Below are 26,732 nucleotides of genomic sequence, written 5' to 3'. Positions count from 1 at the left end.
ATCCATTTTGCAGGTTTGGATGGGATCTTTAACTCAGAGCTGTGGGCAGATACAGAGACGGTGTGGACAATGCCTAAGACATGCTGTGTTTTGCAGCTGTCATCCAGCATGCCTAATCGAACATCATCTTCAGTAGACCTGAGGTATAGGAGCGAGAAGACTGTGATAACTTATTAATCTTAAAATAGACTCCATACTCACCTTTGAGCTCAGTACTAGTAAGTAGAAGTCTAGTTTTATTACCTCATAGTTTCAACACATTTAAAAGTAAGTGTTGAATTTAATTTTGTATAACATATATGTTATACCAATCAGTAAGCTAAAGACTCACATCCAACCCAAGCCTAAAAATGCATCACCAGGAAAAGCCATTTAAACATTTGGAGCATAAGTATTAGAAAAAGCTTCCAGTAACTGCAATAATACAAATTAATACATTAACAACACATCACTTTATTCTTTCAAATAGGCATATTTGAAATGAATTGTGTATAATGTTAGACAATGTATAAGAAAAGAAAGGCATTTTCAAAAAAAATCAGGGAGCAATTTGGTCAATTATATCAAAAGCCTTAAAATAGGAATACCTTCCGAATAAAACATTTTTCTCCATCAAAGTATTTGTATCTAATTTGTGAAATAAAGAAGTAGTTAGTAAAATATATTGCTATAAGAATTTTTCTCAGCAATACATAATAAAGGGATTGACTAGGTTTTGAAAGATTTGAAGTTTTAATTTCATTACATCAATGTTCTAATATAGTCATAATCAACTTTGGAAGATCCAAGTTTAGTGTCACAGTCTAGTACTGTGAGACAAGAAAGTTAAAAGGAGATACTCGTGGCTATAAAATCTACTCTGGGTTGGTAAAGAACAAACTGTCAGCCATTCTGGAGATTGAGGCAGGAAGATCTCTCGAGTTCATGAGTTAAACATCAGCCTGGGCAGTAGAGCAGCACTTTGTCTCAAGGGGAAAGTAAAAAAGAAAGAAAAAGATGCTTAAAGTACTATTATTTTACTGGTGTATACAATTACATATGCATTTACTTTTTTGTATGTATGTTATATTTTATTTTTCTAATAACTCTAGATTGTGTGATTTCAGGTCATTTTTTTTTTTAAATGGAAGTTCTGGAGTTTGAATCCAGGGTCTCAAGTTTGCTAGGCTGGCACTTTACCACTGAGTCACACACCACCAGCCCTTTTTGGGTGCTGATTATTTTTGAGATTAGATCTCACTTCCTGCCTAGGTATGTGCTGGAAACAAGATCTACCTATTTTAATTTTAGGCCTCTATTGTGGCAGCCATGCCGATGTGCCAGCACAGATTGACATGGAACCTTAGGGACTTTTCTGCCCAGGTTGGAGTGGAACCTTGATTCTCTTGATCTCAGGCTGCTGGTGTTTATCTGGGATGACAAGCATGAAACACCAGGGCCCAGCTTCATGAGTCTACCGCTGAGCTATCACATATCAGGGAACATCTTCAGAATCGAATATCTACGATGCCCTCAAGCTGGTGTCTGGGTTGTTATTTATGGTATTCCCCCCCCCCCCCACTTTATTCTCCTGTATTTTTCTTCAAGGAATGTAAGCTGCAAGCGTAATAATAACATTGTAGTGAGTCAAAGAGAGGAGACATGATCGGTTGTGGCAGAACTATAGCCCTACCCATTTCCAAAATCGACAGCTCCTTCTCAGGTCACCTGGATCAAAGCTCTGCCGAGAACAGGCTGAGGTCTGGAAGGCCAGGCAGGACTCGATGACCCTGTCAGGACTGGAGGACCACACCGCTGGGCGCCCCGTATTGGGTCTGAGCATGCCTTGTCCAGACAGCGTGTGGCTCAGCCTGTCTCTGACTTAGGAGGCCGCCCAGGCCTCGCTCAGCAAATGCCCTGGGCAGTGGGCCAGTGCGCACCGACTGCAGACGCTTCACTCGGGGAAGCTGGAGTCGATGGCTAGATGCGATCGCCAAGTGGAAGACACCCCGAAGATGACCGATGGAGCGGGGCAGCCTCCCCTTACCCTCTGGAAGCGCCTCGTTTCCCGATGGTGGCCTTTGCTTAGCTGTCCTCTCTGTGTAACTCCAGCTGTGATTCTGTTTGCTCATTAGTACCTGTTTCCAGAGACTCCGTGAAGTATTTCAACTGGATGACCTGTCTGGTTGTTCTGGCACCTTCCTAGCAAATTGGCGCCAAGGATACGAGATAGTTTGGACTTACCTCCTGACAGGATGGTGTTCAGAAGAAGTGAAATCTGTACAAAATTCCTACAGAGTGGCGGCCTTTACAGTCTAAAGACAGCAAATCTGTTAGACAGGGCCCCACCCAAGGGGGCCTTCCAGGGACATGCTTACATTGCTGGCTGAATCCTTGGTTTGAGGTTCAACAGGCTAATTCGCTTTTCATTTTCCTCGTTGGAACCTGGGGAAGACAGAGATTGCATCCAGAGTTGGAAAACTGTGATTCAATCCAGCTTTTTACTATATTAACCTGGATACCTGGATGTAGGCTCTCTCTCTCTCTCTCAGAAGTGGAACGTATACTACAAAGGCCTGTTAGCCCACAGAGGAGGATTTGGTAGCGTCCACTGAATATACATGAAAAACTGGAGACAGGAAGCAACCAGACTCTTAACAAGAAATGCATATCAAGTTGGAGATGGAAGATTAGGACCCAGGATGACAGACTTGTTAAAATAAAAGAAGGAAGGCAAGATACCTGGTCTGGGAAGATTCACTCTTAGAGCACAGCAAGAATTACGAATATAGGGGCTGGGAAGGTGGCTCAGTGGTAGAGCGCTTGCCTTGCATGCCTGAGGCCCTGGGTTGGATTCCTCAGCACCACGTAAGCAAAAGGAAAAAAGCCGGAAGTGGTGCTGTGGCTCAAGTGGTAGAGCGCTAGCCTTGAGCTGAAGAGCTAAGGGACAGCGCCCAGGCCCAGAGTTCAGGCCCCACAACCAGACCCCCCCCCCCCCCCCCCCCCCCCCCCCCCCCCCCCCCCCCCGCAAAAAGAATTATGAATATAGGTTGGTAATTGCTGTCTACATAAAAGAATTAACTTATCATCACAGGTTGAGTGTGAGAGATGCTGAGATGCCTAACTGTATAAATTTGGACCATTTTCATAATGAGGTAGAAACTTGAAAGTCAATCTATATCTATAAAATGTGTCAGGATGCAGAGAGAAAGAAAAAGAGAGAGGAGTATAATGACATTTAGAAAGAAAATGATAGAAGTAAAATATTTATAATTAATAGTAATTAAAACTACAGCGGCAAAGAATGAAATACCAACTCAGAGTTACAATGGTAAGTGCTAAAATTAGTTTAAGTTTTATTAATATGCCTATATTTTTTCCTCTCTCTATCTCCTTCCCCTTCACTAGGGCAGGAAACATACTTTCCCTCTTATTAAATATGTCAGAGGGCATGATTTTGTCTGATCTAGGATGTTTCTTTTTTTAATATACCTTGGTATTACTCCTCCTTCATGATTCCTTTACCATCTCCTAATTTCCTTTTTTCCCCAAAGAGTCAGAGTTCAAATAAAGTTTGTATACACTTACAGTGATTGCTGAAAGTAATTTAAGATGTTTAATTACTAGAAATATAATGAGTTAAAAACAATAAACAATTAATGATAACTAGTAAACAATACATATTAACTGAGCTTGTACCTGCTGATTTCCAGGAGACTACAAAATGGATTCACCAAAATTTAGCATGCTTTGCCCTAGACCAAAGCTATTCCTTCTTCCTCCTTTTCTCAGATTTGTTCTGTTTTTCTTAGGCTTTGTGCCTCCTTTTAACCATTTATTCATTTATTTAACACGCATTTCTTATACCATCATTTAATGTGCCAAATGCCAGTCTAAAATTATAATGGTGACCAGTTTCCTCAAGTTACCTACTTTCTTTAGAGTGTGGCAGGGCTGTTAAGTGGTACTGCCTGTTGGACAATAAAATAGATGACCAAGAATTATCTAAGAAAGATGTAGGGACAAATCTACATCTTTTTCTATAATACAACTATTTTTTAGAATGAGTCCCTTACATGTAGTACTGTTACTTTTGGGACTGGATAAGTATTTTTTGTAGAGACTGCACAGGAGGGCGTTGTAGGATGTATATCAACACTCCTGACCTCTGCTTTGTAGCACTCCCCTTCCACATGCAATAATGCCAATCTCACCAGATGTTGTGCAAGGTCATGTTTTGTCAACAAAAGAGGAATTAGGGGAGTTTTCTTGCTGCAACTTCTCATCCTCATGGTTTGATGATGACATGGTTAGAAGGGAGGGGTATGGGATGTGCATGCACATGGTGTATGTGTGTGTGTGTGTGTGTGTGCGCGTGCGCCCACGTGCATGTGCATGCACGTGCGCAAATGACTGCATGTTTCTAATCACATTCCTACATTCATAAATGTAGACAGAGGAGAAACTTGAGAGTTTAAATTAAATATATGTTGGTGTTTTGTCCTAAGCAATTTATCTCAATGTCTTACATTTCAATATTTGACAAATTTATAGCAGTGGAATTTACTGAGGAATAAAAAATGCATTGGTTAAACTTCCTATGACAGTTTGCTTTTCTTTTTGTGAAGAACTAGAGCTTTATGCAGTATGTTACAAAAGTCTTAATTCAGTGTTTCCAAGAGAGAACTTTCTCTTAGGTTTTATATTGGCCAAATTTATGATACATTTAGATCTTACTTTATGTGTTATTTGTAAAATCGTGTCCATTTTATGGGACTGTGATCATAATTTTAATAGTTCAGATGATTTTTGGAGGTTTATTGTGGTTGTATCTTGCTTGTATGACATATTGTTGGTTACATCTATGATTTACTTGCTTCCGAGTCCTTGGTCAGGAACACAACTCCCAATTATCCAACCAATTATAATATCATTTCGTGGGAAAACTTCAGCAGCTGAAGCTGCTGACTAACTATTATAAAAAACAGCAGCTTGATAGCAGATAAACTAGAACTCAAATTTTGCTTCGGTTGACAATCTCCAGTGTTTAGTTCCAAGTAACTCCATCTATCACTGATTTATTGTGCTCAGTTTCCCAGGCTAGATTGGGGCCATCTTATAGCTCTTTTTATGGTTATGATGACCAATTGGTAAGAATTGTTATGAACAATTTCCAAGTTAAAAATAATCGCTTTATTACCATATGATACAGTTATCTGTAGTCTGAAGGAATTCACATTCCGGCAATTAAGTGTATCCCAAAGAGCTGATTCTAATGTAATGCAATATGGAACTCACTAGTTTCATAACAGACTAGGGCTTTGTCTTAAGTTAATTTATACTTCATCAATACTTGGTATAGCACTGCTGAGGTAATTGATTTACTTGTGACAAAGCACAGCCCAGATTCACTCACTCCAGTTCTGTTGACCTCTCCAGTCCTTCCCCACTTCAGAGCTGCTGGAATTTGGGAGATGACAGATTCTTCTTATGATGGATGCCCTTGAGGGTGTGGCTGAGGTAGAGAAACACTGCCACATACCCCAGGCTTTCCCTTGGCCTTTTCCACTCATGGCTGATGCTCTATGACTTGAGCATCACCTACGGTTCTTGCCTTTGTCAATTAATTGGAGATAAGGGTCTCTCAGATTTGTCTTCTTCTTTTTTTTAATTGTGAAAATACCATACAGAGGAGTTACAATTACATGGGCAAGATAACGAGTTCATTTCTTATCAAGCATTGTTGCCTCCTCTTTGTTTCCCCTTCCCATCCCTTCCCATACTTCCCCTACCTCCCCCCCACTCCATCCTCCCCCCACCCCCACCAATGTTGTAAAGTTCGACATAACGACTTGTACATCTCATTGTTGCAATGGGTCCACCTGTATCCCTAGTTAAATGATTTGTTTTTGTCTTCTTTCACTATTCCTAGAGTTTTTGTCTCAGTAGTTACTTGGAGATTACAACGAATGTCTCAATTTATAATTGTTTGGTTTGGAGTCTCACCAAATTAATAATAATTATTATTAGTTAATAAATATTCCAACACTGTAACAAATGAACTTTAAAAACAAAACTTTTGTTCCATCCTGGAGCTTGAACTCAAGGCCTGAGCAATGTCCTCAGCTTTTTCATTCACTTGAGCCACAACTCCACTTCTGGCTTTTTGGTGACTAATTGGAGTTCAGAGTCTCATGGAATTTTCTGCCTTGACTGGCTTTGAATTGCAATCCTCAGATCTCTGCCTGTAATCTGAGCTCCAGGTGTGAGCCACCTGGAACAAATGAATTAATACAAAGGTTTAGGGGCTCACAGTGTGTATGAGGCTGTTAATACATTCTTGGTGGGCTCTGTTGCTTTCAGGCTGTTGAAGGGCACCGGGTCAAAGTGAGAAGTATGTGTCAGGGTACAGTCCCTAACCTCATAGCCACAAAGTAAGAGACAAAAAGTGGAAGGCCTGGGTCCCTTTTATTCCCTTCAAGTATGGTCGCCAGTGACTTAAGAAGCTCTCGGAAGTTCCAGCCTTAAAACTTTCACCACCTCCCATATTTACCACAGGCATTGAGCATGGCTCCAATGAGTGGAACACTGCGGGACACTGAACATCTGAACTACAGCACCCAGTTGATTTTAATAGTATGTGCAAACATTATTCCTATATAATTTTGTCCTCCCTCTCCATAGTGCTATTAGTCTCATAAAATTAAAACTTTACCTCAGATATGTATATCAATACATATCTACTATCTTAGGCATTTTTCTTTCACAGCCGTTAGGAGGGGGAAAAAGGCATAAGAAATATACTGGCATCAGGATACCGTAAAAGCATTGTGCATCCTTGTTCACTGCTACACTACTTACAATAGCCAAGGTATGTAAGTAGCCCAGATGCCCTACAATTTGATGAGTGGTTCCAAAAAATGTGGTATGTATAGACAATGGTATTTTACACAACCATTAGAATAATATTATGTCATTTTTTCAGGGAAATGGATGAGCCTAGTACAAATCATGTTAAGTAAAGTGTGTCAAACTCAGAGAGACAAATGGCACATGTTTTCTCTTATATGCAGAAGCTAGATCTAAAAAACACTGGGATATGATCAATTATACAGGACTCTAGATACTCACACATAGTGAGACCACAGGAGGATACGCTTAGGAGAGAAGCACAAAGGTACAATGCCTCTGTGCCTCTGAATATATAATTGAATGGAAACAAGAAATGGAAACAAGAAGAGTTTTTTTTGTGTGTTTTGTTTTTTTTTGGGGGTCCAGTAGTGGGGCCTGAACTCTGGGCCTGGGCACTGTCCCTCAGCTCTTCAGCTCAAGGCTAGCACTCTACCACTTGAGCCACAGAGCCATTTCCGGCTTAAAAATTTTTTTTTGCTTATGTGGTGCTGAGGAATCGAACCCAGGGCCTCGAGCATGCAAGGCAAGCGCTCTACCACTGAGCCACCTTCCCAGCCCGGTGTCAGGTATTTCTTCCAGTGACAGAAAGGTGACACACAGAGTTTTCCTTCTTTGTCTTATCTGGTCAGTGAAATCTACCCAACTAACATCACGATCTATGAATCATTGGCTAAGGATTGCCTTCAACACCGATTCTCCAACAGTTTTTGGGCATCTCCCTGTGTGGGTAAGAAAGGGGGGTCATCCATGCACAGTGTGGGACTCAAAATGGAAGCCTCAGTTTCTTGATAAGATTATAAAGAATAGACATGGGAGTGTCTGGGCTTTCATCCTATCCAGTGTACAGCATAGAAACTGCAGAAGACCCCCAGTACAAAATGCAAGGTCAGTTTGATTATGGAAAATAATTAGCTAATTTGATTATGGAAAATAATTAGCTAATGTTTGTTTGAGATGGAAATAAACAAGACCTACCCTTTAACTGGCTTGCCTCTTTAAGGAAACCCCCGGGAAGTCTTGGTGTGTCTCCTCATATCCTGTGATGTTGCGCAAGTAACTGAACACCAAATAGAAACTATTTTTATAGCCTACTTCTCTCTGTTCTAATCATCCCATTCCTTCACTGCAAGACCATATCAGTATGACTCTATCTTTAAATAAATTGCCACCTATGATTGGGTTCCAACGTACTTGCAAGATAGATCACAAAGGCGACATTTAATGGGTGACTTTCTCCCTCGTTGCTTGATTCATGCAGCTTGGACTGGAATGTAACCCACATAGAAGTTTAATGTCCACTCTGGCAGCATCTCTGCTCCCCCAGAAACCTTTGATGCTTCATTGCCCAATTGCTAGTAATGGCCATTAGTTTCTAAACCCTTTGCAAAGTGGAAAATCAATGATCCACAAAAGGTTCTAACACCTCATTTGTACTCCTTGCTGTCAAAGTGGTTTTTTTCCCCCAAGAGTCTCTGCAATTTCTATGGAAGTTGGGAGTGACAATCATATAGCCCTTATGTTTGGGCAGTCTTTTATTCATATGTCAGTTCTCACCTTACTCAGGGCGTCTAGGATATCAGTATTTGTAGGAGAACCCCGTATTACTGCCCTTAGAAAAATTCTCTATTTTGCTTCCTATTCCAACCAAACAATGTTTAAAACCATACATGATTCTGCATAATAAAAATGCATCTCAGATAAGGTAAATATTTTCAAGTGCCCCATACAGTTATTTTTTGGAAATTCGGAAGCATTTTTCCAGCATCAAAAATATTTTTAAAGAGAAATATTACAAATAGATGAGCATCAACTTGGAGAAATTTGTACTAACATCTTGCATTTGTTATCATTCATTCTTCCTCATGTGTCTATTTTCACCATTTAAATGCAATTTTCAGCACTACATATAATTTACATTGTTTGTGTGTGTATACTGATCCTGTGGCTTAAATTCAGAGCTAGGCACTGTCCCTGAACTTGTTTTGCTCAAGGCCAGTACTTTACAACTTGATCCCCACCTCCATTTACAGCTTTTCCGTGGTTAATTGGAGATCAGAGTCATGGATTTTTCTTCCTGGGCTGGCTTCAAACCACAATCGTCAGATCGCAGCTTCCTGGGTTACTAGGATTACAGCCACTAGTGCCCAGATACATTTAAAAAAAATATACATATCATCTCATTGTTGCAATGGGTCCACCTGTATCCCTATTTAAACAATTTTTTTTCCCTTCCCCTCCACAAATTATACCAACATCAAATACAGTGAAAACAGGGATTATACCTTGGGGGAGGGACATACAAAGCAACAAAAAAATCCTCTTATAAATATGTTAGAAACAATCACAAGAAAGAAAAAAAAAATTTGAGTCCTTATTTGAGTTCATTTCGCCTAACATCAACTTATCTGACCTTTCTGCTTGACTCAGACATATACTAGTAATTGCAAATAAGGAAAACCATGGGACCTATATTTCTTTGCGCCTGGCTTACTTCACTTAATATAATTTTTCCAAGTCTTCCCATTTCTTTTTTTAATTTAAAAAAAATTATTGTGAAAATACTGTACAGAGGGGTTATAATTACATGGGCAAGGTAATGAGTACATTTCGTATCAAGCATTGTTGCCTCCTCCTTTGTTTCCCCTTCCCATCCCTTCCCATCTCCCTCCCCCCCAGCCAAAGTTGTAAAGTTCGTTTTTTGACGTAAGAACTTGTACATCTCATTGTTGCAATGGGTCTACCTGTATCCCTATTTAAACGGTTTGTTTTTGCCCTTTCCCTCCACAAATTATACCAACATCAAATACAATGAAAGCAGGGGCTGGGGGCTGGGAAGGTGGCTCAGTGGTAGAGCACTTGCCTTGCATGCATGAGGCCCTGGGTTCGATTCCTCAGCACCACATAAGCAAAAAGAAAAAAGCTGGAAGTGGCGCTGTGGCTCAAGTGGTGGAGCGCTTGCCTTGAGCTAAAGAGCTGAGGGACAGCACCCAGGCCCAGAGTTCAGGCCTCATGACAGGAACCAAAACAAAACAAACAAACAAACAAAGCAAAAAAAAAAAAAGTGGGGGAAGTGAAGTAAGCCAGGCCCAAAGAAACATAGGTCCCATGGTTTCCCTTATTTGCAATAACTAGTATATGTCTGAGACAAGCAGAAAAGGTCAGATAAGTTGATGTTAGGTGAAATGAACCACAAGATAAGTATTCAAATTTTTTTTCTTGCGATTGTTTCTAACATATTTATAAGATGATTTCAAGTGTTTCCATTTCCTAACAAATAGGGCAATGTCATTCTTTCTGATGGAGGCATAGAATTCCATTGTGTATATATACCACATTTTCTCGATCCATTCATCTACTGAGGGGCATCTGGGTTGGTTCCATATCTTAGCTATGGTAAATAATGCTGTAATAAACATAATTGTGTTGGTAGCTTTAGTGTGTTCTTGTTTGTGAGCATTTGGGTAAATGCCCAAAAGTGGGATTGCTGGGTCATAAGGGAGCTCTATGTGGAGTCTTTTGAAGAACCTCCATACTGCTTTCCAAAGTGGTTGAACAAGTTTACACTCCCACCAACAATGTAGTAAGGTTCCCTTCTGTCCACATCCCCTCCAGCATCTGTTGTTGTTAGAGTTCTTGATTATAGCTATTCTAATGGGAGTGAGGTGGTATCTCAATGTTGTCTTGATTTGCATTTCTTTTATGGCTAAGGAGGTTGAGCATTTCTTCATGTGTCTATTGGCCATCCTTCTTTCCTCTTCAGAGAAGTTTCTCTTTAAGTCTTTAGCCCACTTATTTATTGGGCTGTTGTTTCTTTGAGGATTTATTGTTGGGGGATCTAATTTTTTGAGTTCCACGTATATTTTAGATATGAGACCCTTGTCCGTTGTATGGCTACTGAAGATCTTCTCCCAATCTATGGGCTTTCTATTAGATGTTAGGTCGAAAAACAAACTTTATAACTTTGGCCAGGGATGGGGGTGTGGGGGTGGGGTGGGGTGGGTGTGTGGGTGTAGGTGCGAGGGGGAGGAGCAGGGGGGGAGATGGGAAGGGATGGGAAGGGGAAACAAAGGAGGAGGCAACAATGCTTGATAAGAAATGTACTCATTACCTTGCCCATGTAATTATAACCCCTCTGTATGGCATTTTCACAATTTAAAAAAAAACCCATATCTTAGCATACAATCATGTTGATTTTCTCCCAGTTCACAAACATGTATGTTTCAATTTGACCCAGCTTTACACCACTGACAGCCTGAAAACTCATCTAGCAGGCAGATCTAAGAAGAATCAACCTACCACAAGTATTCTACAGGTAAATGTTTATTCTGGGAATACTGGAAAATTTTTAAGAAGGGAAAAATGTGTTGTGCATGAGTGTGCACGTACATGTGTGCATGTACATGCACACTCACGATATTAGGCAATCATACAAGCATGGTTTACTGTAAGAGGAGGTGAAGCCTCCCATCCTTGCCCCTCACATCTCCTTGATTTCAGGTCACCTTAAAATACCTAGTAGATTCTAAATATTTAGAAATAGCTGAAGATGCTTGAGTGGTTTCAAACTGGGGTAAAGTTCACCAAATCTAATGTAAGTGTCCTTTACTGCTTGTCTGCACTTGGGCACTCTCCAAGGAAGGGCTGTGGAAGTGGCAGATAGCACAGCACACTGCCTTCTGGGCTGGGACCTCTCCTGGAATGGGTATCAGTTCACGTGCTGTAGAGGGATGGGAAGATGCAGGGAAGCCAGCTCTCTGCATTTGCTTCCAGTTCACCCGAAGCCTGGGATGGAGTGAGGTAGAGTGCTTGGAGTCAACTTTGCTTATATGGACTGTAGATCCTTTAGATTGAGTGATCTTATTCAACAGGCCTAGCACACCACGAATCCCCAACCCTTACTCTATGGATTCCCTTTAAAAAATTACAATGAGTCCTCCCCTTCTACCGACACATGACAACAAACAGAAAAAATAATGAGCTCTGTTTGAGTCGATCACAGGCTTGCTAATGCTCTCTGGGAAGCTCTAGGTTGAAAAATCAATGCCATGAGAAAAATCAATGCCATTCAATGGGAAAGGGTGAGTGATTTGCCTTCCCCCTGGGCTGATCACACAGTAGCTCTAAGTTGACTTTTGATAAGGGACTCAGCTACTTTCAGTGTTCTTATTAGATAGAAGTTGCGTGGGTCAGCTCCTGGAAACTGTACTAATCTTCCCAGATTGTTTATTCTCAAATCCACATGTCAGTCTTTCAGGCAAAGTTCCAAAAGGATTATCTGCAGATGAGTTTATTTCTAGTTCCCTCCCTTGTGATAAAGGCCAAGAAGTTGACCAAACCTAAAAAGATTGTATTTTAAGCATCAATTGTTCACTTCTGAGAATAACACATAAACAAACATTATTATGCTACTCTAGTCAGTTCTGTGCTTTCATAGAAACACTTTCAAGTAATATCACTTCAAAATTCACCTATTTATTGTTTTGGCTGGTTTCATATATATGTATCATGCCTATTTTATTTTCAAGTATTCTGTGCCTTGTGCCAAGAATCAAGAGATTGATACAAAAATCTGACTGATATAAAATATTTTTGGCTGCCTAAATTAAGACATCACAGGTTTCTTGGCCCACTGAGGAAAAATGTGTCCTACCCCAATTCAGCCTCCTAGCAAATTATTCTCCATTATTTTTACTCTTTTCAATTTTTCTTTTTGCAATGCAACTTACAGTTATCTACTCTGATATTAAAAATTCCGTTGATCTTCAAACATCCCCTTATTCTCTGTCTTTAGGAATGAAAATCATTTTGTCTGTCTTGATCATCAGGGTATGCATTCATTCTGTACCAGGAGCCAATTTGTACTGAGAAGAACATTTTCATGTTTTTCTTTAGGAAGCTGTGTTAAATTAAATAGGATACCCCTTTCCAATTTTATTTGCATACAAAATTTAATAATATGAAATGGAATTTTGTGGGATAAATTTTACTTACATATATGCACATCCTACAGACTCAATCTGGTTATATTCACTTATGGTATGATTGTTCTGCTCATTTTCTCTGGTAGGATAAGTGCGACTAGATGATCTATGAATGATTGTGAATCATCAGGACCAAAGTTATAAAGAGAACAATCAGGAAATGGTGGCTCATGTCTGTGTTCTTAGCTATTCTGGAGGCTGAGATCTGAGGATCACAGTTTGAAGCCAGCCTGGACAGTAAAGTCCCCATGAGACTCTAATCTCTAGCCAACCACTTAAAAACTGGGAGTGGAGCTGTGGCTCAAGTGGTAAAGCATTAGTCTTCAGCAAAGAAGCTAAGAGACAGTGCCAGGCCCTGAATTCAAGCCTTAGTACCAACACACACACACACACACACACACACACACACACACACACACACACTCACCTCTATTTGTAGAGAACATCATGGTTATGCAATCAAACGTGAGCACTATTTGAGGGAAATGTGTTGTTTATCACAGACATTTTAGTTTTGAAGAACCTAAAACTATTGAGAATGAACAAGACTATAGATTTGACAGAATTTTGACAGGTGGTGAAACAAAGTAGGATAGCTGGTTGAGAGGCAGACTCCAGGATGAAGGAGCCAGGATGAAGACTACAAGGGAAGGAGTAGTAAGAGGGCTCAGGAGAATGATTCTGCACTGAAAACAAGCTAGTAATTCAAGCTGTTTTGCATCATTCTTGGGCATACATCGGTGCTCATATGATAGCAATATTTCCTTTCTGGTAATGAATTGTCCTCTTTTGCTCCTTCAAATGTTAAGGACTTTATTAAGGGGGTGATTAAAATCTTGACTCAAGCACAGAGGAATAGGCTACCACTCTGGAAAAGATTCATGGTCTGGTTGAAAGAGCTTCAGGAAGGAACAGCAAAGAGGAAACATGTGGGGCAGGTCTGGGGTTTGTTCAATGAGGGTGGAGATCGTTTACTTTAGCTTGTCCATTATCCAGAAAGATGAACTTATGGATCCATCAAAATGCCCCCTGCTATCTTTTGGAAAATTTGATGCTTAGCATGATAAGATCTTAGACTGTGTGTGTGTGTGTGTGTGTGTGTGTGTGTGTGTGTGTGTGTGTGTGTGTGTGTGCTGGTCCTGTGGCTTAAATTCAGAATCTCAGGGTGTTTTCTTCCCACGCTACCTTTGAACTGCAATCCTCCGATCTCAGCCTCCTTAGTAGCTAGGATTAGAGATGTGATCCATCTGTACCAAACAATCTTGGACATTTTCTAAGAACCTCCTCCTCTAAGCTCAATGTCTATAAAACACAACTTAGTTGTGACTCCTATGATCTGCTTTGTTATCCAAATAGGGGCGTTTCCCTGTGGGCTCCTGTTCTCTCTCTCTGTCTCTATTTGTCTGTCGCTGTCACTCTCCTGTTACTGAAGTCCTCTGCTATCTAGTAGCTGACTTTCCTATACAGGCTAGGCTAGGGCTCAAGCTCACCAGCATGGAAAGGTGCTGCCAGGATCCCTAAGGTGGAATGTTATCTTTGTCATAGCTGGAAAAGGGCAAGTTGGGATTGGATCATGAAGTGTTATTGCAAGTCACAAAGTTCAATGTGTAAGCAAGGAGAGAAATTACAGAATTCTCATTTAGTGACTAAGAAGGCAAGTCTATTTCATAGGAAACCGATAACTCTATCCCCCCACACCCAAGCAATCAAATAAAATAACCTCCTCTCTGCTCCCCAATCTTGCACATTTCCACCCTCAGTCAGACTGGGTTGAGGAAGTTCTTGCATAAGTTCTGGCTCTGTAAGTTTGGGATGCCCTTTGCCAAATTATGGAAACTCATGGAAATGAAGAGAATCATTCTGTAGAAATACATTCAGTCCTCACAAAACCCTTCTCCAGTATGTTTTCCTCCAATATAAAATGAAAGACAGAAATCAATGATTATAGAGAAACTGGATGTGGTTCAATAGTGAATGGCCTTTGGAGCATAAATTCAGTAAATGATGATATTTAACACATTCATACATATCCATTTCTCTTGGCTTTGGTAAAACGAAGCCAATTTCCACATGAAATACATACTCATGCTGGAGTTGATAAAGTTTGGAAAATATTCATCAACTTTTGTTTTTTGTGTCTCCTTCCTTTTTTAAAAATATAATAATATTATTATTTTTCTGTTTATGTGATACTGAGCCCTCAAATCCAGGGCTTCATGCATACTAGGCAAGTGCTCTATCACCAAGCCACATTCCCAGCCCCTCATTCCTTCTTTCTACACTATCTCCACAGGGAATTGTTTCTAATAGTTGGCTTTATTACAGATGTCAACATTTAAGGGTACTCAATCCCTTGTATAAAATGACAAAGTATTTGTAGGTAACTCAGGCACAACCCCCTGGATACTGGCACAGATCTCCAAATGGCTTGTATTATTTAATGCAATGCAGTGGCTCACACCTGTAATCCAACTACTTGGGAGGCTGAGACCTGAGGCTCATGATTCAAAACCAACTGGGGCAGAAAAGTCTGTAAGATGCTTATCTCCAACTAGCCACCAGAAAACCTAAAGTGGAGCTGTGGCTCAAGTTGTAGAGCATTAGACTTAAGCACAAAACCTCAAGGACAGCTCCCAGTCCCTGAGTTCAAGCCCCCAGACCAGCACAAACCAACCAACCAACAAGAAAAATGTAGAAGGAGACAACTGGACATATCTGAATATTTATGAAATAAACAGGTAATCTGTAGCACTGAGGACTGTGCTGCAGGTGGAACTGTTCTCTTCCACAGAGTGTCACGAACTGTGTTTGCATAGCCAGCTCCGAGGAGAGCAGCTGGGAGCTCAGCTTCAATTCATGTCAGGGCTATACTTCATTTTGGTAAATCATGATCAGCTGAGCACCTAGTGTGTGATTTGAGCTCAGAGTGTCCATACACGATTAAGGCACAATGTCTTATACAGTCCCCTCAGAAGAGGAGGGCATCTCTTGAGGTCAGAAGAAACACTGAAACACAGAACAAAGTTCCCCAGGGTCTACAGGATCACACGAGGAAATAATTAGCTGGTAGGATAGAGGAACTGGGCAGGACTCGTTACTTAGCAAGCCAAGCTACAGTCAGCAAAGCAGAGGCTGCAGAAGAGTCTTCACCTGTGGGGCTACACAAGAGCTACAGTGTGATACCGGCCAGCCCCAGCCCTCCACACTACCAGGACCTGGTGGGTCTCAGAGATTTCCTGCATATGGTCTCCTGTGCAACAAGAGTGCAGATCCTGAGATACCACCAGAGCCCAGTATTACGTCCTGAAGCCCCTCAGTTATTTGCTCATTCTGGCTTCTGTGCTGTGTGGCAATGGAAGGCCAGCTGAGGATGCTATGTATGTCAGGAAGAAAAAACCTCCATCAACAACAAAGATATTCCACAACCCCCCCCCCCCAATCCAAATTTGATACCTCAGAAGGTTGTACTGTGACTGATTGTTCCTGATCTTCTTCTTTTTGGTCAAACATACTCTTAGAAATGGTTTATCAAGTTCTACCATGTCACATGGTCTTTTCTGACTTTTTCCAAATGTCCAGGACCCCCTAGATCACTTGCTGCCTGAGATAATGGATCACACTACAGAATCTTTCAAACATACGCTTGCACCCATACTTTAGAGTTCTATCCCAGTTGATACATTTTAGTTCTGGGATTTGAACTCAAGACTTTGTAGTTGCTAGGCCAACTCTCTACCACTTGAGCTCCACCTCCCAGGGCCATGAGGTATGTTTTAAATACAAATTAGAACCCGAAGTCCAGTGTCCACCACTACCTATTTTGTCCAGACTTAATATCCAAACAAGGATTTTCTTCACCTAATTTTGTTCTCCTAAGTTAACATTTATTTGTTTCCTTGAATGAATTATAGAAAAAGTCTCTTATTCAGTTCCACAGGATAACCTTGCAAGGCTATAAGGCCATAAGGTATTGCTGTTTCTTCCTGTTGAATTTTGTGTCAGTGCTAGCACCATTCACATGCCGATAGTCAGAAAGGAATCCTCCAATATTTTTTGTGTCATTGGTTGAGACATAAATCAGAGCCTGCTACTTTTTAATGTTAAAATATTTCAGTTCTTGAGCTTTACAACGTTGGTGCGGGGCGGGGGGGAGGATTGGGTGGGGTGGGGGGGGAAGGCTGGGAAGGGATGTGAAGGGTAAACAAAGGAGGAGGCTGCAATGCTTGATAAGAAATGTATGCATTATCCTGCCCATGTAATTGTAACCCCTCTGTACAGTATATTCACAAAAAACAAAAAAAAATAAAATAAAATGAAAAAAAGTATTTTAGTTCTTCCCAAATACTAACAACATGGACTAACATGTCAGGCCAGCCTATTGACCTGGCTGTTTGTTTCCAGTTGCCTTCCTTGCTCTCCTCTACAGACTTACTTCTTTTCATTTCTTACCTCTTCCTTTAGAAAGCCTGCCCTCCACCCTCTCAGAAAGTGCTCCCTTCAAACTTCCCTTTGTGGAGGAAGTGGTTCATGAAGGCTTCCCTTAAAGTGTCTCTTGTTCAGCGTCAAGTGTCTTATAAGCTTAAAGTATCTCTTATTCAGTTCCACAGGATAGTCTTTCAAGGCTATAAGGCTTTAAAGCATTGCTGTTTCTCCTGTTGATTTTTGTGTCAGTGCTAGCACCATTCCCATGCAGACAGTCACACAGGAATCCCCCAATATTTTTTTTTGTGGGTAGGAAGACATAGATGCACTGTGCTGAGACTCTCTTGTGAACTTGGAACTCATCAGGATCAAATTTTGTTGTGCTTGAACTCCGACTCTGATCTAAACTTGTATTTTCATTATAATCCCCATGTAGATTCTCCCTTTTGTTGAGCTATAGGATTAGTGGATTTGATAACTAAGGAGTGGCTTCTGTTCTTAAGGAATTTACTGTCTAGCAGGAGGGGAATTTATGAAACAAACAGGAACAAAGAGAGGCCGGTGCTCTGATGAACTTGCCTAGGGTTGCTGGAGACTCTGAGGAGGGAAAGGAGGCCTTCATATGAACCACCTCCTCCACAAAGGGAAGTTTGAAGGGAGCACTTTCTGAGAGGATGGAGGGCACGGCCTTCTAAAAGAAGAGGTAAGAAATGAAAAGAAGTAAGTCTGTAGAGGAGAGCAAGGAAGACAACTGGAAACAAACAGCCAGGTCAATAGGCCTAACATGTTAGTCCATGTTGTTGGTATTTGGGAAGAACTGAAATATTTTAAGACAAAAAGTAGCATGCTCCGATTTATGTCTCAACAAATGACACAGAGGCCAATGACCCAAGGAGTGTGAAGTGGAGAAAAACACCAACTCAGAGAATATTACAACACTCACAAAAGTGATCATGGGAACCTAGTTTACAGGCACAGTAGTGAAATGAATGCAAGAAATGAGTGTCAGAGATTTAGAAGGGGTTGGTATGGCAAATGAGTCAGGGAGACTGAGGACTGAGTTTCAGAGGCCTTGGGAAAAATAATTGTGTAGTAAGTCACCCAGGTGGGAGATTGATATTGTAATGAATCACACACTGTGTGTATTGCTTCACATTTTATATTTCATATTGTTCTAAAGGACTGTGTGGACTGTGGACATTCCATTGTTTCTCCTTGTTCAGGCTTAATGACTCACTGGCCTTCCAAGCAAAAACCCCATTTCTAGTTGTGGTTCTGGTGTCTTGCCGGGGAGTTGTGTGTGTACGCAGGTTGCTTTCAACTTCAGGGATATGGCACCTCTTTTTCTTCTGGCCCTCTGTTTTTCAGTCACTGTCATTCTTTTGTTAATCAAATAGAACAAGTTAACAATGGAAAAGAGGAGAAGATAAATGAGAAAATTAATAAATAACTAAGACACATCCAGCAAGTATAAAACCTAGAGAGAAAGCTTTAGTTAGCCATCTTTTCATTTAGAGGACTATCTAGAAATTGTGTGCATCTATTGGCAAATACCTATATGGTTATATAAAGCTAGTATTTCTACATCTTCATTACCTGCTTTTTACACACACACACACACACACACACACACACACACACACACACACACACAGATATTGAAATATCCAAAGAGGGAAAGTAGAAGAAAACAAGGAGGGGGTAACAATGTTTGACAAGAATTATACTCATCTATTTATTAATGTTTCTGTAACACCTCTGTCTATCACATTTACAATGAAAAAGAAAAAAATGGAGAATTACAACAACAATAAATAGATAATTTATAGAATCCACTGTTTGCAAGTATCTTGAAATTATTCTAAATATCTGTATTAGTAATATGTATTCATGTTCCATAGTTAAATTCTCTCCACCGAGGACATTAACTTCATCTTTTTTTAAAAATAAAGCAAATCTGGGATTTGATGTTACTTTCTTTGCTAGGTATCAGTAAAGATAATTTTTTATGTAGCAGAAAACACAGATACCCAGGCCAGAGACAATAGATTTGTTGTAACACTATGAATATAAGCAAGCCCATCGGCTCCCTTGATGCCAGTCCCTGCAGGAATGATTCCATGGGCCCATCCCGTTTTGTACCTATAGTAGGATGCATAGTAACAGAGGAATACTGAGGGAAATCCGCCTCTACTGTGTAGGCAGTACGAAAGCTCTAGAAAATGACCCCAACTCAGCCGGGTGTCGGTGGCTCATGCCTGTAATCCTAGCTATTTAGGAGGCTGAGATCTGAAGATCACGGTTCAAAGCCAGCCCAGGCAGGAAAGTCCGTGAGACTCTTATCTCCAATAAACCACTAGAGAACCGGAAGTGGTGCTGTGGCTCAAGCGGTAGAGCGCTCGCCCTGAGCTGAAGAGCACAGGGTCAGCTCCCAGGCCCAGAGTTCAAGCCCCACGACCGACCAAAAAAAAAAAAATATATAAAGAAAATGACCCAACTCAGCAGCATGTCTAGTACTACAGGAGACCCGTGGAGGACTATGCTCCAACAGTAATCATCCTCACCTATACTTTGAAAAAGGGTCTCAAGGATCATTTCAAAGGTGTGAATTTATTGAACTAGAAGAGTTGGTATTGCGGCAGTCATTCTGTGCAACCTTCTAGAAGCTTGCCCTTGTCGTTTGCCTTCTCAGAAACTGTTCTGAAAAATGACACTGTTGATCCTAATTCAGGGCAGGCTCATCTTATCTGAGTATTGAGACTCCCGCTGCTGCTCTTTGCTTTTCTGGGATTCTACCTCATTTTTATTGAGGAAGGTTAGTGTAGTAGAGCTATTTCCTGATTCGTGTCAAACTGAAAAATAGATTGCTTGCCCCATGTTGGTATAAACAGGAGTGCTAAGATAAATGACAATACCACCTCTCCCACTGTGGCAGGCCAAGTCTCCATCTCACCAGGCCTAGGACTCTGTTTCTTCCTTTGATCTAACACTCAGGACAAGGATTAAGTTATAGGCATGTGCTCATAGGTGAATTTTAATGGCATTTCAAGGCATTCTAAAAAAAAAAAAAAACAAAAAAAGGTAATTCCTTGAGTTGCTTTTGTCAAATAACAAAATTATTTGACCTAAGTCTCATTGAAAACATATGTGGAAATATGCAGTTTGTTTCTTTTTTTTTAAACTATCTTTCCCTAGGGGCTTTTGGCTCATGCCAGTCTGAGTTCTGAAGTTGAAAGTATCAATGACTTTCTTTTCCAGGTGTGTTGTCTTTAAATATTTAAAAAAAATGTGAGAACTTTGAGCAGTAACTCTGTGAAAAACAAGACTGGAGCATCAGACTGCTAATTAAGTAGGAAAGGCCACCAGTAGGGCCAAAGGCTGCCCTGTGAGATAGGACCCAGATAACATGGCCTAGACAATGGTTGGAGCCAGTAGGTTTCCACATGGCAGACTTAGTTTTTGCCATGTTTCCTTTGATTAGTTTTCTTATGTGAAATGAGAGAGAAAATTCTATTAGACTCAGCTCTGCTAGTCACTTTTTATTTATAGCTGTGAGGCTCAAGTATACATTCTTAGACAATACATTATATTCTTTTTAGATTTTTTTTTCTCTACCTCATTCACGGACCTTCTCTCCCTTCCCTTCCCATGCCCTGTTCCAGGGAGAGATTATTCTCTATTTTCTAATCTATTGAATAGACAAAATTCTCTCGAATGGGAATAAACTTAGAAGGAGAAAATGGCTACCACATCCTAAAGATAGTTTAAACTGGTCTCCAAAACAATGAAGTTCTTGTCTCCAAACCAATGATATTGGAGGAAAAGTCCCTAATGCCTAAAGAGCTATCTTTGAAAGCAAGTGGCTTGCTTTTCTTGATTTTATGATACTGTTCAGAAAGAGTTCTCTCTGAGAGATATCCATTCTACTACCAGAGCATGAAGAATCAGCTATTTTTATGGACTAAAATATTTGTGTTTTTTTTCCCAGGTTCATGTGTAGAAGCCATAACCCCAGTGTAACCGCATCTGGAAATGGAGCAGATTAGGAAGTAATGAAGGTTATGTGAGGTCTAAAGATAGGGTAATTTGATAGGGTTGAAGGACAACAGATATTAGAGAATCTCTCTCTCTCTTTCTCCCTCTTTCTCCATCATGTGAGGATACAGAAAGAAAACAATAATCTGCCAGCCAGGAACAGAGCCATGATCAAAACCCAACCCTTCCAGACTTTGATCTAAGACTGCCAGCATCCAGAATTTGGAAATAAGTCCCTGTCACTGAAACCACAGATTTGTTATATTTTGTTAGACAGCCTGAGCTGACCTGTCATGGTCATACTTGAGAAGCAACCATCTAGACTAATCTCTGAGATGAGTTGCCTAAAGTACCTAAAAGTGGAATTTTGCCCTATTGATCCCAAACTGATCCTCTCAAATCTCTTCTCAGGAAACCAAAAAAAAAAAAAATGCTAGAGGAACATATGTTATATGAGCTCAATTATTTGTTGTTAACCATGCTTATCAATTCTTCATTTTTCTTTTTTTTATTGTGAAAATACTGTACAGAGGGGTTACAATTACATGGGCAAGATAATGAGTACATTTCTTATCAAGCATTGTAGCCTCCTCCTTTGTTTCCCCTTCCCATCCCTTCCATCCTCCCTCTGTCCCCCCACCCAATCCTCCCTGCCCCCCTCCACCCCCACACGAAAGTTGTAAAGTTCGTTTTCAACATAACGACTTGTACATCCCATTGTTGCAATGGGTCCACCTGTATCCCTATTTAAATGATTTGCTTTTTTCCCTTCCCCTCCACAAATTATACCAACCACAAATACAGTGAAAGCAGGGATTATACCATGGGGGAGGGACATACAAAGCAACATCCCATGGTTTCCCTTATTTGCAATAACTAGTATATGTCTGAGTCAAGCAGAAAGGTCAGATAAGTTGATGTTAGGGAAATGAACCCTAAGATATGTATTCAAATGTTTTTTTTCTTTCATGCAATTGTTTCTAACACATTTATAAGATTATTTCTTTGTTGCTTTGTATGTTCCTCAATTCTCCATTTTTCTAAGACTTGAATGCAGTCCTCAACTATCTAGGTACTCCTCAAACATCGTGGGAAAGGACTTGCTGAATCGTTTGCCTTAGGACCTATTTTAAAGCTCTTTGAAATCAGAAACATCTTATTTATCATAGTATCTGTGTACCTGCCATAAGGGTTGGACAATAGACATTTGCTTCATGATGAATGAATGAATGAGAAATGCACTCTTGAAGGGATTGTAACATTTGAGGAATTTTATGAACCATACCACGTTTCTTCGATATTCTAGCAATTTTACTTAGCATTTTCTATCACTTCCCTTAAAAGAACTGAAAGAAGCCTAATTTGGATACCTTCACTCAATTCTAGACTATAATGAAGAGAAGCTGTGGGAGGGAACATTTCCAGTACCCTTGAGGTACAGTGTATTCTAGATCTGTATGTGTAAATGGCTTCCTTGGGTTCTGAGTCACACAAAGATGTTGAAATCATTTAAGTCAATTTCATAAAGGAGTGAATGATTCTATTTACTGTAAACCTAGGAATCTATACCATCTAAGCAAATATTTTACACCTATCACTGTATATTCTTTCTTTTCTCTATATGTTATGAAGTCAGGACAGAGGCCATACAAGGCTGGTATCTTTGTATGAGGTCCATCTGCTCTATAGCCTTTTTGCAGAAATGTTCTATAGATGCTACGTTCTCTTCATGCAGAGCATCTGTTTCTAGATAGGCAGAAATTGGAAGGGTATGTCTTTGCCTCTCTCTTTTTTTGAAATCCATAACAGATCCAAAGCGTTCTGCCTGGATTTCCTGGATAGAACCACACTGTATAGTTACCCTTTGAGGCAAGGGAGAGAAGAAGGTAAGGAAGAACTTGGTTGAGAGTGTGGGTTGAATGTACTAATGTCCACTGTGTTCTACATTATAGTAGATGCAAAGTGGAAAATTTTGGAGAATCCCAACTAAGACTTGGAAATCAGGGTAGCATGCAAAAATACATCAATAATAAGATGCAGACATTATGTTCACAGCCCTGACTTAACTCCATGGAAACCCATTATCCATGAATATCTAGTTCCAATCTGAATGAACAGAACCCAGAGCAAGCATCCCTCCCATCCTTTGTGGGTCAGGCCTGGCTTGGAGGGAGGAGTGAATAGCAGCATGGGACACACAGAAGATGAAGGTATACAATGCACTACTTGCAATTTTCATGGGAGAACTAGGGAGCCTTGAGTTAGATCTGCTGGCTCTTTTAGGGTGGTGAGTGAGGCAAGCAAAGGCTCCCATTATCCCCTCCTGATGCTTCCAGATGTGGCTTTAGAGACCACAGAGAATAGAGGTTAGACTCTACATCCCAAGACAAGTTTGAGTCGTGACTTTGGGTGATGACCTGACATGATTCCTTAGACCTCTAGAACCTCATCTACTCAATAAAATTAGAATATGTGGACTAAATGGGATTGGCACACTCTTCCAGGTTTCAATCCTGAGAGATAGTGTTGGTGTGGCTTTTATTTGGGGACAGTGCCTTCCTATGACCCCCTTCTCCTAGTCATGGCTAAGCTCTATGCCACTGAATTTGATCTTTATCAATATAGCCCATCAATAGTTACAAGAAGAAACTTCGTTGCCTAAAACCCTTTCTTTGATTATTTTTCCCCTCCCCAGACCCATTTTCCTTCTTCTAGCCATGATCCATTTTATGAGTGGGAAGGATACGTCTGCTGGAATCACAAACTATGTCTCATGATTCCATTTGAGAGGGATCTGAATGGAGATACTCGAATCTCCTTCTTTCTAGAGGTGGCATAGGACCCACAGGGTTAAAGCCATAGCCTACAGGCTGTCCAGTGAGAGAGGTCCTTGACCACACAACTCTCAGTGAGATAATAGTCCCACAGGTACTCGCTCCTCCTGGAAAGAAAGTGCATAAAAATATAAATAAATGATCAGGTTACACTGTGAACTCTGAATGACCAATTCTGGTTCAAGTAAAGGCCTTTCACAACCTTGCAGTTCCCTGATGATAAATCTTACAGCAGCAGGCCTATCCCTCTCAGAACAACAGACTGTCTAGTGATGTTTTCAACCTCTGCACTTGTCAGGATGGAGTGAGTGTGAGGCCTGCACACACACGTGTAACCGCAGACAATTGGCCTTGAACGGGTTTCTTCAGTCAAGGCCATTTGGCTGCGATTCTAGCTGCTGCTGGGAGGGAGAGAAGAGAGAACAGGTTGCAATGTCAATAATAATAGAGCATACAATAGACCATCTGCAAAAGGAAGCTGTTGAGGTGACTCCCAGAGTCTGTTGGCTACAAGGTTAAAGGGACAGGACTGAGCTCCAACTCCTAAAATGAATAGCAATGTCATTTTCAATTTCTTCCTGCTCCTGGTTTTCTCTTCAGAGCACATTATTTAAAGTCTGTCAAGAGTCTCTGTGAATTCATAAAGCAACTTGCATGAAACAACCTTATTTTATCCAGACCTGACTATATTCCATGGGAGAAAAACAGTAAAAGAATGAGGGTTCAGTACATATTTCTCAATCTTCAAGTTGCGTGAGGTTTATAGCAGAAGGGACTGACCCAAGCTCACAATGCAGCTGCTCTGACCAGAAATTCAAACCACTTCCTCCTGTGGGGAAGCTATTTTGATAAACACCTTTCTGAGGGAGTCAGAGACTATGGACATAGCACAAGGTTATTCTCCTTTGTCCTGTTTCTTTGGCATTCCTGGTCTTTGCTTTCCTCTCCATATCAATTAAGGTGAAATGCATTGATCAGTACATTTCTATTTGGGAGAATTTCTGCAATGTCGTCACTTCCTGCTCTTTCCTGGAAGCCCTCTTGTTGGATCTGGCTGATGTCCTCTTGGGTCTGAAGAACATGCCACTTGACCTTTAAGCCTGAGCTGTCTTGGAACTGAGACTTGATTCTGGACAGTGTTGACTCTGTTCTACAACTCCTTTGAGTCACTGACAGGATCCTGGATTGCCCCTTCTCTCTCTCTGTGTGAATTGCCAAAAAGCTTCTTGCTCTTGTTGAATCTACTAGAAAAGCATCCCTCTGTAGACCATGGCAACTTGGACCGGGGTACATGGCTGACTGTGGAGCTCTGGCAGATCTTTGGCTCTTGCCTTTACCTATCGATCAGCACACAGACAGGGTTGAAATTTAATCTTCAGCTGAAACTATTAAAAAGTAAAACCCAGAGGGGGCATTTGAGAGGCAATCATTATCTCATCCTATTGGATGGATTGATCCATTCATGTGATTCATGGATCAGTGGGTTGATGGATTGTCTGGAGATTGACTCTTCCATTAAAAAAAAAAGCCAGTTTGGTTTGGTCCTTGCAGCTCTACCAGCAAAAGCATATTGCCATATGTGGCCAGAGTCAGGAGCCAAGATAAACCCTTTTTTTGTTATAACTTACTTAGTCTGTGGCTTTTGTGTTATTAGCAACAGAAAAATAGACTAAGACATCCTAATGGATGACAAAACCTTCCTTTCTTCTTCTGGCCAAAGTGTCACAGAGAAGTCAGCTCTCAGAAGAAATCAGGCAGGGGTAGTTCTCTAGATAACTTGGATACCTGTATCAGCTCTCTGAGGTATTCAATCACAGGCAGCTTAAATCCTGCCATTCATTCATTCATTCACTCATTCATTCATTCAAATACCTTTTGAACCCAAGTGTCAGGTACATACTGTAGGTGGCTGGGTCCTTTGAAGGGATACCATAAAAAGAAGAACTGTGCTCTTGTTCATGGTCCTTACAGCCTGAGGGGTAGATATGTCTATATCTGTCAGCAGATACAGTAAATTCATACTAATGAGTGCTATGGAAGTCACGAGTGAGATGCTGGGAAAGAAAATAACCATAAAGCAGGGAGTAAAACTTGGAACAGGTCTTCTGTGGTGAGACTGAACTGGTCCGGGTTAACCACAGTGGAAACATGAGTGGTCCAGTCTGAAAAATGGAAACAGTGGGATACCAGGATGGCTGGATAGTACAGGAATGGGCAGAACACCAGGACTGAGAGGGCAATTGACGTGGAAGGCACGATGCTTGCAAAGGAGAGGCAAAAGACCAGGTTATCCCAATGCACAAGACAGATGGCGGGAAGACATGTGGAGGCCTTACAGCTGTCTCCTTTGTGCAGTAGTAGGCACTGAAAGACTTTGGATGAGCATGCTAGGTAATGTCTTTGTCTGATCTCCTCATGGACTTCCTGGCTGGCAGTAGGCTGGACAAAGGTGGCGCACCCACACATTTGCTGTTGATTGCTCCCCACTGTGGTCTTTTTTTTCCAGGATGGAGCTAAGCCTTGCTTCCACTCCTGTGGACTTGCTTTCCCCCTTTTCATTTTGGACATC

Source organism: Dipodomys spectabilis, unplaced genomic scaffold (assembly GCF_019054845.1).
Source record: "Dipodomys spectabilis isolate Male_0828 unplaced genomic scaffold, ASM1905484v1 ptg000178l, whole genome shotgun sequence".
Classification (NCBI taxonomy): Eukaryota; Metazoa; Chordata; class Mammalia; order Rodentia; family Heteromyidae; genus Dipodomys; species Dipodomys spectabilis.
The sequence above is the reverse complement of the archived record's forward strand: the minus strand, read 5'-3'. Positions refer to the sequence as shown.